Source organism: Callospermophilus lateralis, chromosome 5 (assembly GCF_048772815.1).
Source record: "Callospermophilus lateralis isolate mCalLat2 chromosome 5, mCalLat2.hap1, whole genome shotgun sequence".
NCBI classification, from domain to species: domain Eukaryota; kingdom Metazoa; phylum Chordata; class Mammalia; order Rodentia; family Sciuridae; genus Callospermophilus; species Callospermophilus lateralis.
Window position 1 is genome coordinate 122,619,571 of NC_135309.1, and position 18,794 is coordinate 122,638,364.

The window sequence follows — 18,794 nt, forward strand, 5'->3', positions numbered from 1 at the left end:
GATTTGAATACTACTTTTATTACATGTTGAACCCCTTTATAAGTGAATATTTTCTGGCATTCTATTTGAATCCACTGTCTTTGTTAATTTCCATATCAAGGTTATTCTGTTGTTTTAATGTATACTAGGATTCTGAGAGGATGTGCTCTGTACACTAAATTGTCTTTCCCCTGGGTTCTTATGTCTACCTTTTCCATGGCTGATTCTAGAATAAGGCTGAGTTTTATAAACATGGATTTGGGTTTATATAAGGTTTAGAGAGTAATTTGTAGAGAAAAGACAATATGATAATATCACCCTTGAATATGATATAAATTTACATTTAATGAAAGAGAGAAAATATGAAAAGTTTCCTCTTTTTTTCCCCTTTAGGTCAAGGTGATATCTGTTTGAGGGGAGTTTTAATTGGGATCACTTTTATGCATTAGTCCATATTACTCTCCCCATGTAGATTCAGAGCATTGTTTCTTTTTGTTCAACACTAAAGACTAACCCAGAGTCTAGTGACTTCTGTGCTTGCACTTAGTCTTTTGAAAGATCCTCTGAGTAGTTTTTCCTTCTGTGTTAGATGTTACTTAATGCTAGTGAGTCTTCAGACTTGAGATTTTAGAATGGTAAGCTGGTGTTATGTACAACTACAGGGAAGTGGATTTAATTTCATTGCTGATTTGGATTTGTGTACATTCTTAGCATCATGTCTTAACAATGGAGAGTCCAGGATGGATGCTCAAGATATGCTTAATTTGCATGAACACTCCTAAAAATAAGGAAGCAGAGTGCTTAGCACTAAGTGCTAAGATGTGGGAAAGAGGAGAATATCAGAGCCTCATCCTCAGACTTAAACTCCTTAGGAAAATAGACTCCTACTACCATGACATGCATTCTGGGGAGGCATGCTTTTGTGATTTGGGACCACTTCTCTAAGGACATGAGTATGAGTGGCAAGTAGCCATCCAGGGAAGTAGGAAGTGGGTACAGGCTGAATGCAGCAGTTCTCACAAGGTTCTGGAGAAAGAGTGGGAGAATGGGGTTTAGGTAAGTGCAGGAAGCAGAATAGAACCAGACTGTGGAGTTTGAGGGAGGGGAGTTGGAAAGAATCCAGATAAATACCGGGAAGAGAAGAATTGTTCTGGGCAGAACCACAAGAATGAGATCCTAATTAGAATAAGTCATACTTCATATATAACATGTCAAAATATACTCTACTGTCATGAATATCAAAAATAGAACTCTTCCCAGCAGAGCCCATAGCATCATGTACAATCAAATGTTATTTGATTGCTTTTCTTCATGCGAGTGATTGTCTAAGCACATGACCAAGAGATTACTTCTCTATGGTGACTGAACTAAAGTAACAAGGATGTCCATTAAAGCTGAACACATGCATACCCTGTGACTTAGCAATTGGACTGCTAGATGTTTCTTTTACCAAGACATAGCAGCACTAGGTATAAAAATCCCAAATTGAAGACTACCCAAATACCTTAATGTCACTAAACTGTGTTTAAAACAGTTAAAGCAGTAAATTTTATGTGTATTTTATAGCAGTTACAAATACATAGTTTTAAAAGGGCAAAGCTAACATTTTAGGATAATGGATCCTGTTAGCTGGGGGCTGGGAGGCTGTCATGTCCAGAAGGGTGAGTGACAGGAGCTCCCAAGGTGTTGGAAACATTCTGGATTCTTAACTCGGGGGTCTCATGGGTATGTTCAACTTACGAAAATTCACCAAACTCTATACATTTGTTCACTTTGCTTGTATATAATACTTCAATAAAAAATTATCCTGGAAGACAAAGAAGAGAAAGCAATGGGAAATTTTTAAGCCAATGAATTTGTAACAGGTTACACTGTGGAGTGCTTGGTGCAAGACCCTCTTTAGACATTTCATTTAGTCCTTCTAAATGCCGTGGGGTAGGTACTGTTTCATAGAAGAGGAAATCTAGGAACAGGGGTTTACTGAGGTAAGGAGCAGTCATCTACATTTTCATTTAGGCAACTTTTCAAATACTTCTATATACATCTCTTGGGGAATGCTCCTTAACCTATTCAGTTTAAAGATTTTTCCATCTTTGAACTAGAAACACTTGTAATTGTTAAAACTAAGCCCAGGCATTAAATTGCATGTCTCTCAACCAGAAGGAAAAATATTAATTATAGCTCTAATTTTCTTACATTAATTAAAGGGTAAACTGAAATCACAGGATGACTGCTAACTCTGGATTCTCTGGGTCATTCTAAAGCAATCAATAGACTTTTTAAAAGTTTCAAGTGAATTAAAAAGTTTTTGGTAAAAGATTTTCCAAATTTTAAGGGGTGGGAATCAAACTAGGAAGGCATTTGAAAAACTTCTCAGTGTCTCAAAGCACCTTTCACAGTGATGTTTTGGAAAAGATACATTTTAAAATGCACATAATATATTACTTTGTAGTAAAATATTCGCTTTTTATTCGTTCCTCATCCCTATTTTACCTAGTAAAGAAACATTCTAAGCCTTTCCTCCTGAATTCTTTCCCTGTGTCTTCTGTGCTTCTGTGCTCTCTGCTTTTAACTATTTGTTTCTCTAAGGCTTTGTTTATTGAGCTTTGCAACACCTTGTCCACCTTTATCCCTACTGCTTCCAGTTATCCCTGGCTGGTTGGTCAGAACTCAGAGTAGCCGTGGGTGGGATATGATATACTACAGAGAGGCATGTGCCCATGGCTGGCTGCTCTGGGCCCTGTTCTCTGTCACACCTGATCAGATTTTTGAGACGACATCATGCCCCAGGGAGGGGTCTGGTTAAAATAAACCATTCAGAACCCTTTCTGGCATAGAGTGGCTATCAATTAGGTTGTGAAAGAAGGGGAGTCGTCCTGGAAAGGAGAAAGGAAAACAGAACAGGAAGTGGGGACAAGATGGGGCAAAGGGTTAGTTCTTATCACAGCCAAACTAGTGCATCTTGCTCTGTATCATCTCAAACATCTCTGTGACCAGCACTTTATCTGCTGGAAACTGCCATTTGTTTCACAATCCTGAATTTATGGGTGCCCCTGAGAAAAGAATACAGTAGCTGTTGGAAAAGACTCCCACATGAAGCCCATTGTGCTGTCTCCATAATTTTAGCCTGAATCCAGGCACACTGACATATTTTAAATGGGAGTTCTGTTTGCATCCTTATTTACTGCAGACAAGCCATTCTGCTATGTGGAAATCTCTCATTTCCCTTCCCTACTGTGTCTTTGGTCAATGGTTATACACTCCCTCTCAGACAGCTGGTTGTGTATTAAAATCTATTTATAACAGTCAATGGACAACTGATTGTTTATGGGGAATCGTGGCAATTTTTGCTTAGAGAGTACAATTGGGACATTTTTTTCTGTGGTAGAGTGGGTTCAGCCACTGGACTCCACAAACATTGCCTTGCTTGTCCTCCTGCATTCTGTGGATGGAGGTTATCCTCAATGCTGATCATGAGTTCAAACCCAGCACTGGTCACTGTTTCTTTAGTTCTTGGGGGCTGTAAAATGGAAAAAAAATGAAACAATAAAGCTTTGTGAAGAACTGGAGAAATACTAAAGTGCCCATAGCTATGAGGAACGGCATACTAAAAGTCTGCAGTAGAGCTCATGAAACTGTAGTTCTACTTAAAATATAACATATACTAATTAGTTAGTATTCAGAATTGAAATAATTATTATTAAAATAATGGTTTGAGTTTTTAATATAGGAAAGAATATAAAGAAAAATTAAAATGGTCTATATCCTTTTTGCTCAGATAATACTTCCTATATTAAGAAAAATTGTCATTTGCATATGGTTAACAAGCTCAGTATGGCTGTAAACTGAACATAGGTGAAAATTTAATAAAGCCTTCATAATTATCAGTTCAGAAAAAAATCGCATGTGTATATACACGCAGATAGGTGTATCCATGTCTGTGCAAGAATTTTTAGGAAGTATATGCAACAGCTATAATAACATGGTTCATCTCTTGCTGATTTTGATTTCAATTCTATTTTATCTCTAAAGCATATAATATCACATTTGTTTTATTGTCTTCTCCAGGAGATGTTAATGATTATAGTACATATGATTTTATAGTGACTTTTAAATATTTTATTGTTAGGTAGAAACAATCTTTATTTTTATGTGGTGCTTAGGATAGAACCCAGTGCCTCACACATGCTAGGCGAGCTCTCTACCGCTGAGTCACAACCCTAGCCCTTGATTTTATAGTGATTTTTAAGATGTAATTAGAAGGAATATATTTATATATTAGGAGTTCAGAATTCTCAGAGTCACTTCATTTTTTGAATCAAATTTTTTAATGTTTTTTCTTAATGTAGTGACTTTTGAATTGTTTGATCCATATTTTTCTATTTTTTTTGGGGGGGGACAATCTAGGAAAGAAGCAGTCTTATATTGCTAGAGGAATTTGTTAATAATTCCATACTAGTCTGGACCTGCTTTCCAGAGACAGCAGGTTAAATCGTGCTTGCTTAGCAGGGCCTCTTGGAGGAGGTTTGGTCCTTGGGCATTTCTCCTTTGGTCTCTTTTGAAGCAAAAGATGAATTAATAATGAGGTGCAGATGAATTAAGCCAAAGCCCTTTCAAGAGGACCCTGTAGAGCAATGTCATGATTTCAGCTCTTACATTCTGCTTAAGGTCTTGGATTCTTCTGGGATGCAAAAACTACAAAAATGTTCTGTAGAGGGTGGGATCCACTTCAGGTTGCTCAGACAATATCATCATTCATACTCCTGGTTCCCACCAGAGGCAGAGCTGAAGGTTGAACTATTTAAAGCTTTCCTTGTAGCCACTTAGATGCTAAGCTGTCAGATGGGAAGAGAAAACCATTAATTCTTCTCAAATAAAGGCCCCTTTCTGTGGGTTTATCAGTGAAATGTAGCAGAAGTTCTACAGTGACTGATGTCTCAGCAGGCTGTTTGAGGTGGAAATAAACAACTAAAATGGGAAGATAAAGTTTTAAATAGGTCACAAGGAGTTAGTATTTTCAGAATTATATTCTGTATGTGAATATAGATACACAGAAGGGAGTAGTCAAGAGAAACAATGGTAGTATATAATTTAAGCAAAAAAACCCAGAAGCAGTAGTTTGGGGTTATATTTTACTAGTGGTAAACTATTCATCAATTCCTATCTTTTACAATATAGAATATTTGAAAAAAAATTTTTTTTATGGTACCAGGGATTGAACCCTTAGGGGATTAACCAGTGAGCCATGTCCCCAGCCCTTTTTTACTTTATTTAAAATTTTTAAGACAGGATCTCACTAAGTTGCTGAGGCCCTTGCTTTGTTGCTGAGGCTGGCTTTGAACTTGGGATCCTCCTGTCTCAGCCTCTTGAGTTGCTGAGATTATAGGCATGTGCCACCACCCCCAGTGATGCTTGGAAATTTTAAAAACAACCCTTTTTGATCAAAAAGATCCATGTAATACAATTTTCCACAGACTATGTGTAATGTAATATAACTTTTAGAAAACAAAAGCTATAGCTCCTCAGGGTCGGCCAAGCCCCAGGATACAGAGTGACACTCTCTCCAGATGAGCACACTAACATCCAAGACAGATGTCCACCAGATGACTTTGGGAGTGTGTTCTTTTTTTTCTAAATTCTCTGATAGGGTAGGTTCCTAGGAACAATGCTTGGTGATTTTGAAGATCCTTTTCTCTTTTTATTGTTTACCCACAGAAAGTGATTTCCCAAGCTCACTGAAACAAAGGATTGGAACCTGCTTTCACCAAAGCTTTCTAGGGAATTTTGATAGGAGGAGAAATGTGTGCTATTCAGGAGAGTGACTTAAAGTCATTGGAGAAAGAGACTGACTGACACAGGTGAAGGCAAACCTAAGATAAGAGCTGGTGGATAGAGAACTTCAGCTCCATAGAGCTGAAGGGATGGAGAAATCATTGTGTTCCTTCATAAGCAGTGTGTACCCTGAACCACAGGCCAGTGCTATTTATGCTGCCTCATTGGATCAACTGGGCCTGGGAGAACTTAGATTTAGGATATTGGGATCTTTGTGGAGAGGGTTGGTATATTAAAATATTTCTCCATGTTGATATATGTGGTGGTGCATGCCTGTAATCCCAGCGGCTTGGGAGGTGAGTTCAAAGCCAGCCTCAGCAAAAGCAAGGCTTTAAGCAACTCAGTGAAACCCTGTCTCTAAATAAAATACAAAAAGGCGCTGTGGATGTGACCCAGTGGTTACGCACCCTGGGTTCAATCTTGGGTAGCAAAAATAAAGAAATTAATAAATATTTCTCTAGGTAATTTAATGTGCAACCATGAAATCAGCTTATGAGTAGGGAAATAATATATGTGAGGAATGAGGACAATATTCCAAAATATCCTTTGGAACAGTGGTATGTGCCTACAGGGAGGGCAGCAGTGGTTGGCAGCCATTTTTGGAGTCCAGCCACTACAGATGGTGTTTGAAAAGTATTGAGGAATAGTTTGGTACAGTTTTAAGTCAACTTGTGAAGTAACTAAATGCTTACAAAACTCTACAGAAATAAATTTCTATCAAAAAGAAAACTTGCTGAAGCTCCCTGAGGAGGCAGGGTTGAAGGTAGGCATATTGAGGTTGGCCCTCTGCAGCAGGTCTAATGTCCCATGAGAAAGTCACTTCCAGGATGGAGCTAATAAGAGTTACTAACTGCCCAATGACTTGTCATGCCTCAGGACAACACTGAACCTTCCTGTTCCTGAAGTTTAGATCAGACTGTCCCTTTCCATTTCAGACCTCCAGGGCCAAACCACAGCCTGGGCAGAGGTGTCAGGAGGAAGGGTGTGGAGAATGCTGGGATAGTCCTGGAGGGAGAAGGGCTGGGAGAAGTCATTGCTGGGAAATGATCTGAGACAGGTTGTGAGGGGAAGGAAGAAGGAGGCACAGGATAAGGTGACCAGCTGGAGACAAGCAGCATGTCTACCTCTGCCCTAAAGACAGGAGGTACCTACTGTGCTTAGGAATGTCAGGGGCATCCAGTTATTCCTATTACTGTTCTTTCTGGAAGGGGAGCTGGAATAGAAATAAGTCATTCTGCCCCCATAGAAACTCTTATCGAAGGTGTTGCAAGGTTCTCTAGTATTTCAGGAATGGAAGAAAAGGAGGACTAGTGCTCATTCTTCTTTCACTTCCAATGCTCCTTCTAACATAGCTCTTGAGATTCTCACTTCCCACCAACACTTCTCCTCACCATCCTTATTGTTTGAAACTTCCAGAGGCAGAATATAAAATGATTAGAGTGTTTAGTGCTCACTCCTCAAGTTTAATTAAATTTAAAATTTAAATTCAATTAAATTTGAGCTTTATTGTGTACTAGCTGATGACTTTTAGAAGTTACTTAGCTTCTCTGTACCTCAGTTTCCTTATCTATAAAACAGGATTGAGAATCTCATCTCATTTGGTGCAGGGAAGCCTGCATGAGTTAATTCATGTAAAATTTCTTACAACTACGTGTGACCCACAATGAACACTCATAAAGCATGTGTTATTTTAACTTTCTATCACTTTTTGTTTTTTAGTTTGAATTAGAGCAATCTTAGGTTTATAACAAAACTGAGCAGAAAGTGTAGAGTTGCACACATCCCTTCCTCCCCCTATCAGCATCCTGCCCCAGAGTGGCACATTCACTACAGTCAATGAATCCATAGCTGACACTGAGGCTCATTTTTGATGTCTATCTTATGGGTTTACACAAATACATAATAGCATATCCACCATTCCAGTGTCACACAGAATAGTTTTGCTGTCCTCAAAGTCCTCTGTGCTTCACGTGTATCACTTGATTACAGCTTGCGTTGGATTATAGATAATGACATTTCTTAGGTAGTTCCATTTTCTCTTCTAGACTGAATAAAGCAGAGTTTGTTCATGTGACACAGTTACTTGTTCCACAGTGCCATACACAGCCCTTGGCAAATGGACACTGAGTTATAGAGGAGAAGTTATAGAGGAGATGAGCAAATGAATGAATGGGACCTGTGGATACAGGCAAAAGATTCAAACTTAGGTGAGATTTTTATTTTAGTACATTATTAGTGTTTTCCACATTATCTCCAATGAGAATATTATTTTAGTAGTCAGAAATAAATGGAAATTTTGTGTTTTATTTTAAAGGATTTGAACCTCCTCTCTGTTCCTTAACCCCTCCTTTGCTCACTGGTTCTTACTGCTGGTTCCTCTTTTGGCAGTAAGCACCATGTCATCCATGCCAGGAGGCACCAAGTTCTCCATCTCGCATTCATGTTGGGCAGTAGTGGACAGCATAGACCCTGGATTGCTCCCTTCCTAACTGTGTGAACTTGGGCAAGTAACTTACTTTTCTGAGTCTGCCTTCCCGCATCTGTAAAATGGGTATGCTGATGACAACACATGTCACAGAGATTTGTGAGGATTATTTCAGTTAATAACATGTGCTTAGTGACTGGCACATAATGAATACTCACAAGTGTTAGATCCTGTTTGTGTCACATAGGAGCTTGTTAGGACACCAGAATCGGCTCACAGATGTTTCTGTGCCAATAAAGGACTGCTGGGGGTCTGTTTGTGCCCTTTCTTATTGCTACACCATGATACTGACTTAAAGAGGAATTCTGGCAAAATGAGTTACACAAAAAATTGAAAAAGCAGATCTAACTTTTAGACTTGTACTACTTCTTGAACTCAAGCTCTCTTATAATGAATCCATCAAGAAAATACTTAAAGATTTAATTATAAGATAAATTGTAAAGAGGGAATCTACTTTTTCCTTTGCTCCTCCTTTTACCCTTTGAAGGCAATAGAAAAAAAATGTGCTGATTAAGACTGGAGGGAGAGGGGAGCCACTGCGGAGAGTATCTGGTTGTTCACCTTCCATACCAGCTTTCCCTGGCAGGAGGTCTGCAATTGCCTGGGGCTGGGGGATATCACTTTCCCAGCCACAGCATCCATCACCTGACTCTTCATCATTTGAGAAAGATTCAATACTGTGACTTTTTTCCAGTCAAAGTCAAACCTGAAACTAGGCCCGGATCAATTCTCTTTGGTTATTATTATGCTCCTGTTAGCCTCATGTCTCCTTGGAGTTCCTATACTGGACAAGGTTTGATTTGATTGGTATATATAAAAAAAAAAAAACTCAGGACAACTCTGTCTTAAGAAATGGCTGATGTGTTTCTACACAGAGAAGATTTCATTTACCCAACAGATATTTTTGAGCAGGTACAGGGCTGTAAGCACTGAGGTAAATGCAGGGGATACAGTGGTGAGTAGGCCAGTGAAGGTTTTATCCTCACGGAAACTTCTGTCTGGGCAAGAGTCAAAGACTGATTGACATTACTCAGTTAGTAATATCCAATGCCTCAACATCAAGAGAGAAAACAAGAGCCATACACTCTTTGTCTTTTCTATAAAGCTCCAGGATTGGGGCTGGGGATGTGGCTCAAGTGGTAGCGCGCTCGCCTGGCATGCGTGCGGCCCAGGTTCGATTCTCAGCACCACATACCAACAAAGATGTTGTGTCCGCTGAGAACTAAAAAAAAAAATAAATATTAAAAAAAAAAGCTCCAGGATTATTTCCTATAATTCAAGATCAAATATCAACTAGGAATATCTAATCCACTCGTTCCCTCCCCTCTTTGCCAAACTCTGAGTCCTTTGCCACATTTGTTTCCTGTAAAAAATCTTAGAATGGTACTTCTGAATAGAATGGTGAGTAATGGGCTGGGGATGTGGCTCAAGTGGTAGTGTGCTCGCCTGGCGTGCATGCGGCCTGGGTTTGATCCTCAGCACCACATACAAAACAAAGATGTTGTGTCTGCCGAGAACTAAAATAAATAAATATTAAAATTCTCTGTCTGTCTGTCTCTCTCTCTCTCTCTCTCTCTCTCATCTCTCTTTAAAAAAAAAAAAAGAATGGTGAATAAATTGGGGCTCTCCGGAGAAACAGAATCAATAGGTTATGGATATACACATACCAATAAAGTTGGCTCACATGGTTTTATGGAGGCCGAGAAGTATCAGGATCTATCATTGGGAAACTGGAGACTCAGGAGACTCAAGAGAGCCTATGGTTTAGTTCCAATCTGGATCTGAAGGTCTGAAAACCAGGAGAGCTCATGGGGTACATTATAGTCTCAGTTGAAAGAAGACTAATGTGCCAGCTCAGAGACAGGCAGAGAGAGTGCATTTTCTTATCCAATCTTTTTGTTCTATTTAAATCTTCAGTGGATTGGATAAGGCCCACCCACTTTTAGAAAGACAATCTGCTTTACTCAGTCTGCTGATTCAAATGCTCACCTCATTCAGAAACTCTTCCACACACATACCCCAGAATAATGTAAACCAAATATCTGGGACCCCTGTGGCCCAGTCAAATTGATGCTTAGAATTATCCATTATATTGAAATTTAGGCCAAATACCCAAATTCTAGCTGCAAGAGAGGCTGGGAAAAGTACTTACCCTTGTAAGTTTATATAATAAGGTGGATTTGACATCTTAAGGTGAAGGATTCATCAAACCTGCAAAGAAAGAAAGAAGAGGAAGGAAGAAAGAATAGATCAGATACTAAAAAGAATAGCTACTATTTCCTACAGAATAGAATTCAGTTTTTCTGATTCCAAATGTAGTGCATTCTTTACTGCATCATGTTTGCCACATTATTGAAATTTTTTTCTTTTTTTAATTTTCAGAAAACAGGCTGATGGGGTGAGAGAGCACGGAGAATTCCATTCTTCAGTGTGTATTTAATTATTTCTACACTGGAGCAAATGCCATGGATTGATGTTCTTTCATGGGAATTCAAGCCCCACTCTCTTTGGCAGTGAGTCCTAACTATTTTTGGACGTTGGAAAAAAAAAATGCAGAGAATCTGGTTCACTTTTGGTCATGTACAGTAATGTTATTTTTGTGTATCTAGGACAGTGATATGGTCCATGCTTATTTTTAATTGGCTTTCTGGGTGGACTAAGAGGTCAGGAGCAAGGCAGAAGATTCACTCACAGTTGGCCAGGATCCTGTTGTCTTTGTCTGTACTCACTAGCAGGCTCCCTCTTCTCTTTGAGTGCCTGAGATGGCTTCTCTTCAGGTCTTACCAGGCCCGTCTCTGCTCTTACTTTCTTTTGATTGCAGCTAGTATGTTGTCTAAGGGTTGGTGGGAAGTGATTTATTCCAAGAATCAGGACATCAGCAGCTGAATTGTAAGTCTGTCACCTAATCACTCTGAGTGTTGAGCAAGTTACTCTGCATCTCAGTTTCTTTATCTGGGAGACAAAGATATTGGATTAGGTAATCCCTAATTAGGGTGCTTTGGACTGAAAATTAGAATACCAAGAAAAAGTGACATTAAAAATAAGGGATGTGTTATATGTAAAGCCAAACTTCGACTCAGGGATCAGTTCAACAGTTCAATGATATACTGAGGGACTTGGATTCTTGTCTTACTGTGCTCTTATCTTTAGCATGTTTATGACGCCTTTCCCTATGGTTGCAGATGACTACCACAGTTGGAGGCATCAAGGATATAAAAGATGACATCAGGAAGGTTACAGAACTGAAGGAGGGATTACTTCCTTGTGAGTGTTTTTATTAAGGAGGAAACTTTTTGGGAAAGTCTGACTTCTTAGGTTCATGCCATTCAAAGGAAGGCAGAAACATGATGATCAGACATTCAATGTCTCCACAGTGTGACTCAGACTCTGTAAGTGAGAATAAAAACCTAAAACTTCCTTTCTGTATCCAATGTTCTGTGATTCTATGGGTCCTTGAGGGTCTTTATCAGTGCATCCAAGAATCAGACTTTGGCACTGGTGTTTGAATGGTAAATTTTGCATGATTTTGGAAAGATAAAGAACAGTAGCCTTCTTCTATGACAGGTAGTACATGAGTTGATATTGGCAACACCCTTCAGAACATTTTTCAGGGGGGAGATAAAGAATAACCTTTTGTGGGGTAATTGGTCTTTTCTTTTTGAGGATCCCAATTTCTTCTTCTTTTTTTTTTTTGCTTTTTATTTTTTTATTTTTATTTTTTATTTTTTTTATTTGTTGCTCAAGACAATACAATGATCTTGGCATATCATACATTTGATTCAAATGGGGTATGAATTCTTATTTTTCCATGTGTACAGATTGCAGGATCACATTGGTTATACTTTTTTTATTCTTTTGAGTTATACATGACAGTAGATTGTATTTTGACATACATACATGGATATAGCTTCCTATTTTTGTGGTTGTGCATGACATGGAGTTGCACTGGTGTAGCTGCCCTTCTTAAAATACAGAAACATCATATAGATATACCAGATATGTATTTTATGTAAAGTTTGTATTTTTGCCTGTTCTCTCTCTCTCTCTTTACATTGCATTGTCATCATGTGACACTGTTAGAAGAATTCCATGTGCCCTGATTTCAGGAAGATTCTCAGGAAGCAGATACTGAGACAGAGGGATTAATATTCTAGTGCTCTGTAGGGTAATTCTTCTACAAAGATTTGTCATAAATTCCCTGAGGCATCTTTCTTTTTACTGATTACTGTGGTTTGAATGTGTTTGAGCATTTTGGATTTTTGGATTAGGAGTGAGTGCTCAACTAGAGTTTATATCAATATTCCAAAATAAAAAAGCTCAGAAATTTGAAACACTTTTGGTACCAAGCATATTGGATAAAGGATACTCAGCCTGTAATGTACATAATCTGCTTACAACAGCAACTTCAATATAACAAGGGTCAGCACTGATGTACACAGTATAATTACTATGATCTTTCACCTCTACTTTAGGGTCCCGTAAAGTAGGGATCAGATGTTATTCATTTTCATATCCCCCTCAGTGACTATCAAATGTCATGAACATCAGCACTGAGTAAATGTTGGCTAAGGTAATTTCAGTAGAATGTTGACTTTCTTAGTGGAAATTCCCTGGTCAAATTTAAGACAGTAAGAATTACATACCCTTTTTATATCATGATTTTGGTTTCCTACCAGTAATAAGTGTTTTGAAAGTTGTTTGATAGAGCAGTTTTAGAATTTCACCAAGTCTATTCTGAATGCTTTCCAAGTACCCTTTGTGTATCTGCTAAAGGTTTGATGCAGGTGACAAACAGAGAGCTAATGGTATAAACCCAATGACATTTGCAGACATATGTCTAAAACCTGAGTAAGAAATGGAGAGTTTAATGACAAAGATAGAATTAAGGCATAGAAGAACTCATCACTGTTCCAATAAAATGTTTTGCCCAAAGTAAATGTTCTCTGTACTGCAAGAAGTTTCTTAATGTCATTTCTATCTTTAATTGAATTAAACCTTAAGAACATTGGCCTTGGACTATGATTCTTTCAGTATATTTAGTAATCAAAATCCAACAGAAGTTTTTCTTCAAAATAAACAAAAATTGGGAAAACAGGGCAATTGGGGTCACAGACCAAAGTAGCGTTTTTTAAAAATGTGAGTATTAAATTATAGAACACTTTCCACAATACAAATATGACTCAATTAACAAATTTAAAGAATTTAAGAGGTCTGCTTCCATGTATTCACTTCCATGTATTCATTCAGGTGGGATCTGCTGAATACCTGGAGAGTAGATCTAGTCAAACAATGCTCAATATTTACTTCAACCAAACAAAATACAGTGCATATTAAAACTTTTAAAAAATAAAGCCAAATGGAAAAATGTTCTTGGTAAACTTTAACTTATTGCCTTTTTTCTTATATCTGGCTGATATTTACTCACCATTCATTACCATTATCACTCTCCTAAAGAACATTCTAGATCTTATTAACAGTATGGATAAAACATTGGGGTGGACTGTTGTTCTGTGGGGCCTGTGCTGGGAGGTCATGGTGGAATATGAGCATGGATCTTGATGTCTCCCAGGGCCACTAGCTTAAGAAAAAACAGTGGGCTGAGAATATTTGAATTATATATTTGTCTTTGATTGGAGCTAAGTCACTAACCTGGGTACCTCTATTTCTCCATCTATAAAATAGAATTAGTTACAGATACTACTATCGTAATTACACATATTACTACCATTATAAGAATTGCTTACAGATAAAATCATGTAGAATATTTGAGAGCCTTTTCAATGTGTCTCTTAAATATTTTCTGTATACAACATGAAAGACTTCATATATTCTCAGTCTAATTGTTCCTTCTTGTTACCAAAATAGCAGCAACAAGATCTCACCAGAATTAATGGAGAGATCAATAATAGAGTTTAAAAAATACAACATCACAAAAGACAGAGGTGATTTATACCAACAATAAAAATTCCAAGGTTATACTATAAACAAGAATTCTTGGAGCTGCAGCACAAGATGTTTGTTCAGGATCTGGAAGCTCACTTTGGGGGTATGATAAGATAGGAAGCTACTTAACACCTCTCTTCAAACTTCATAATAAGTATCGGACCAGAGCATGGAGGTATGTGCTGAAAAGAATCTGGGGAAGGAGGATGCTGATAGAAGTCCTGCCAACTAAGTCATAAGGATAGGGAAGTGGCCCCAGGTAGCCTATGGCCTTACCATGTCTTCACTGGCAATGTCCACTCACAGATGCCAATAGCTTCTGTCTGTGCTCTTGCTACCTAAATTGCTAGATACCAGCCCCTCTTCCCTACCAATAGCTCCTGACATTGCTCATGCCCAATAGGTATTAGGATTGGGCTCTGGCTTTGAACCCACTAGATTAGGTTGGCCTTCCAATCTGCTTGATCTCCTGGTGCAGCTCTGTTTTCCCCATACTCAAAGTGAGCATCATCTACTAACCATGTAGATGACATAAAAGAAGAACAATAACAATTTTTTCCAATGAAAATAGCATTTCTTTATGTAACATTAATCCTCAGTCTAGTCTTTCTCCTGGTGGGCCGTCTATTCAGCTACCACACATTCAGAATTACAGAGTTGTCAAAAGAACTCATTTTAGATGTTTTATGTGAACCACAGCATATTCTAGTGGTTCTAAAAGTATGACTCACAAACTCCTGGAAGTCTCTGAGACCCTTTCAGGGGGTCTGCAACATAAAAACCATATTAATATTAAGACCTTACCTTGTAAACTGTATAGTCAGTTCATTGATAGTGGATTGACTATATGGTGGGTAAAGTTGCCAATGTCTTAATGAACAGTTTTTAAATATTCTGTGATAAGGGAAGCCTGTTTCAAGAAGCACTTCCTCTGTCAATCAAAGTAAGTTGTCTTGAAAAAAGAACTTCAGCAGTCTTTTGAATTAGTACTTTATTTTAGGAATGCCATTTTTACTTGAAAGAATGACTGACAAACCAGGGATATTCCAACTAGAGTTTCTGGCAGACATTTTCCCCACAATGAACAAAGAAAGGCCATCATCTTAAGAAAAACAACTGGCACTGTTTCTCCAGGTTTTTTTTTTTTTTTTTTTTTAATGTTGCAGACTCCCTGAAGGGGTCATAGAGACTTCCAAGGGTTTCAAGAAAAAATTAGAATTCTAAAAAACTTGTATTCATCACTGTGAGATGATAGCTTACCAATATTTAAAGATTTTTCCTGAGATCAATGATATATGCTAGCCTCATTAATATATATTCATAAATACAACTTTCTCTTATTTTATAAATCAATGTCAACATTTTGAAATTTTTCACAACTACTGAATTAGCATTTTCCAAATGCCATTGTACAGCATTACACAGGGGCAAAACATCCATTTTAAAGTGCATAAGAACAAAGGATATTAATGTAACAATATGAAAAACTCATAGACGTGGTTTCAGATTCCACATTAATCATAAAAAAACTACTATTTGTTGAGTTTTGGTGTAGAATAAAAAAATATTTCCACAATTATTTGAGAAGGTTATCAAGATGTTCCTTCCACTCTATTACAGAAGTAGCAAGTTCTAGTGTTCTACAGGATAGTGAAGGGACTTTATATTTCAGAATAATCTATTATACATTTTAAAAATAACTAGAGGAATGGAGCTCAAAGGCTCCAAACAGAAAGTAATAAAAGAGGAAAACACTAATTATTTTGATTTGATCGGTACATAGTATATTGATGCACTGAAGTATTTATTACATTGTACCTCATAAATATGTACAATAGTTATGGGTTAACCAAAACTTTAAAAGTACCCTGATGTAACCATCACATATTATATACATATGTCAGATTATTTTATCATACCCCATAAATATGCACAATTAGAATAAATTATTTTTTAAAAAGATATGTTCTGAACTGCATTTTCCTAGAAAATTGAATGCTTTACCAAACTGGAAACTTTATAATAAAGTGTTTTCCATGGTGTTTAAAAATAAAATAATTCTTTTTTTCCAATTATATTTGTGTGTGAGGATGAATCTTATGAAACATCACAATTGATTTAATACAAAAGCAGGAGGGCTCAGTGTCTGTTAAACTAGAGACATTAAAGAGATTGATAAAAATATTAACAATACTACTTTTATCACTAATTTTTTGGTTTTGAGAAATATAATTACTCTTATTAAATGTTATTATATTGACATAGAATAGGTTTCTGATTTTATATTAACAAAAATAATTTTAAATTTTTTCAGTTTTAACTTCCAACAAGTAAATATTGATCAATATATTGTTTTATAACAGCAAACTCTTTGGGTGGGGGTCCTCAATAATTTCTAAGTATGTGAAAATGTCCAAGACCAAAATGTTTTATAAGCATTAGTTTAATAGAATAATTAATTATTAACTAGAATAATTATGCTAATCATAAAATCATGAAATATTGGCAAGCATACATAATAAATGATTTTTATTATGTTATGGTATATGATGTGTTCTTTGTGATGTCCCTCATTAATGATGCATAGTTCAATTCTTTTTGCAAAATTGCAATGATCATGGTGCATTATATGTCCATTAATCTCATACATACATCTTGAAGAGTAGCCTCAGATGATCTTTAATTCCTATTTTTACTAAATAAATTTATGTCTTCAGCATAACCCAAAAGAAGTGACCAATGGGGTTCAATCTAAACAAGAAAATTTGTATTTATGTTTCTTATTTAATGGCTACCTTGTAGTTCTGACCCCAAACATGAGACAAACTTTAGCTTTGCCATTTTCTCCATTTACCATTTTTCTGCCATTTTTTTGTGAGGGTAAAAACAAAATAAAACAAAACAAAATATAATTAAAAAGAAATGTACTTAAGGTTTGTATAGTTAATCCCTTTGATTAATGGCATAATTGCTTTTCTTGTATATGATAATTTGGCAGTGTTTGATAGGTAATCGCTCATTTTAGAAGAAACATTTCTCATTTTCTGTATCTTTAGGAACCCTCTTGGTCTCTTGGTTCCTTTTTTCAAGTTAAATATGTCTTCAGTTTCTTCAGGTCTTTATGAAAATGTGTTATGCAAGTCAACAGGAACACGACAGACATTTCGCCTCTGGTAAACAAATTATTTCAGAATTACATTTTATTGAGAAATGTCTTTTAGAATAGAGACATCATCAGTAAAGATTTTCATTTAGACTGCAAATGGCATTGAAATACATGGGGCTTTCTGTTCTCTGACTCAATTCTGACAATATCCTTCAGCCCACCCAACCTTTGAACCACCTGAGTATGAGCTCGCCTAGTCCTGGCCCAGCACATGAATAGATGATTCTCAAGTCAGTTTGAAAACAGCTCCTTTTGGGTTATAAATATTTTGCACACACATAGAGACCTTCTACTCAATGAGGAAGTATCAGGACTGGAAGAAAGAAGCTAATTTTTGTTAAGTAAGTGATTTTGAAAGGAATTCACCTTCCTTAGAAATGAAAGTGTGCTGATGTTAGTCAAGCATTATATTCAGATATGCTTTGTCAATAGCCATTCTTCAAAAAAAAAAAAAAAAAAAAGCCTCAGCAGATGTCTAGATTTTAGTCCTCCTGATACAACCCTTGCCAAGTGACTAAAATGAACTATTTGATAGAGACATTAAGTAAGTGGTCTTCCATTTAAATACTGCAGCTTTTCTGCTGAATATAAAGATTTTTCCCCATTACAGTAATTAGTTAGCAGACCCATAGGTGTCTAAATAACTACTCCAATGGAGAGCAAATAAAGACATATTTGAGGAGGATGTTTGTAAGAAAGGAATATACTTCCCAATTTGCATAGCTTTAGTTCTGTGAAGCAGTTTAGAGCAGCCCTGTTTGATCACATTCATGTCTTGAATTAGCAATTACACTTAAAATTTTAGTAATTTAGCATCCTGGTGAAGGGCAGGGCTTGTGACTTGGGACATCCTATTTAATTTTCTGAGACTGTTTTTGTAATTGAGTTGAAGAAAATAATACTGCATACTCACAGGGCTATTGCAAGACCTTGATGAGATAATCCATATAAAACATGTAGAATGGGCTTGGCATAGAGTTAGGGCGCCATAAAGTTTAGCTTTGTGTACTGTTATTATAACTAGTGTTCTGTTTGGAAAAGCAATGTACAGATTCCAAAGAACAATTGACCTGGGACATGTGTCAAAATTTTCAGTTTGAATTAAAGACAGTTCATGCCTCTGAAATCACAGGCTGATGAAAGATTAATGAAAGTTGCAAATAGCCTTATGTTATTTAAAACTTGATTGGATGCAATATAACACACTCAGCAGTAGGATAATTATGATTGAAATTTGCTTACTGTTCATCAACTATTGTCATTTAGGGAACACTACCATTTGAATCTGAAGAGAGATTGGGGGCCTGGTGGTTAACTGAGGGATACAGAGGATTTTTCCCTTTTTGGCAATTGGGAGGGTTACATTTAGGCTAATTCTGGAATCCTTAC